The sequence below is a fragment of the Trachymyrmex cornetzi genome, unplaced genomic scaffold (genome assembly GCF_001594075.2).
Source record: "Trachymyrmex cornetzi isolate Tcor2-1 unplaced genomic scaffold, Tcor1.1 scaffold1754, whole genome shotgun sequence".
Taxonomy (NCBI): Eukaryota; Metazoa; Arthropoda; class Insecta; order Hymenoptera; family Formicidae; genus Trachymyrmex; species Trachymyrmex cornetzi.
The window spans coordinates 11,722-12,577 of record NW_017296369.1 but is presented as its reverse complement, the minus strand read 5'-3'; the positions used below and the strand labels follow the sequence as shown (position 1 = coordinate 12,577).

Sequence of the window (856 nt, the reverse complement as noted above, 5' to 3'; positions counted from 1 at the left end):
CCCCCCCCCCCCCCCCCCACTTAGGATTACACAAACACAGCTATTTATCAAAGCATCTATACCTTTCCTTGGCATTGTATAATTAATATTTGGTGGAACAAAACCAGTTTTGAATGCTATTTTTGCCTAATAGTTATAATAACAGTTTTGAAGTGTGAATTTGAATGAATTTGTAAAATGTCGATTAACCATACATTATGTATTGTATATGGGCAGTTTGATAAGTGTCAGTAACTTTTTAAAAAAAGACTATGTTGAAAAATAAATAAAATTTTCGTAAAAAAAGGCAGTAATATATTAATTTATTGAACTATATCAAATAAAAATAAATTTTATAATAATAGACAAAACCGGAAATACTATTTATTTTACCTTAGTAATCTGATTAAAACCACTCACAGGTTCAGAATGCCCGAGAATAGATTTTACGGAGTGAAATTTAGTAGTACGAGGGTCTCTATTTATATTTTGAGCCTAATAATAAAAAGACAATAATTTGTCATTTATTGTTTTTCAAAATATTCTTCTTTATGATCTATACACTTTTGCATGCGTTCGAACCACTTGTCAAAGCATTTTTTCCATTCCGCTTGAGACACCTCCAAAATATAGTTTTTGAACGCATTAACGACTTCTTCTACCGACGAAAATCGTTGTCCACGCAATTTATTCTTGACGTTCGGGAACAAAAAGAAGTCATTTGGTGCCAAATCAGGACTGTACGGCGAATGACCCATTAATTCGATTTTTTGAGTGCTCAAATAGTCGGTTGTTACACGAGATGTGTGACAGCTGGCATCGTCTTGATGAAGAATGATCCGGTGGCGCTTGTTTGTTTTCTTTATTTCACTGAAGA

The 856-nt window shown here is 32.9% G+C and overlaps 1 protein-coding gene across 1 annotated transcript in view; it reads right to left on the bottom strand.

The window, feature by feature from the left end:
- The window catches only part of LOC108759248 (fatty acid synthase-like), a 37,778-nt gene that overhangs the window by 33,606 nt on the left and 3,316 nt on the right, over nt 1–856 (bottom strand).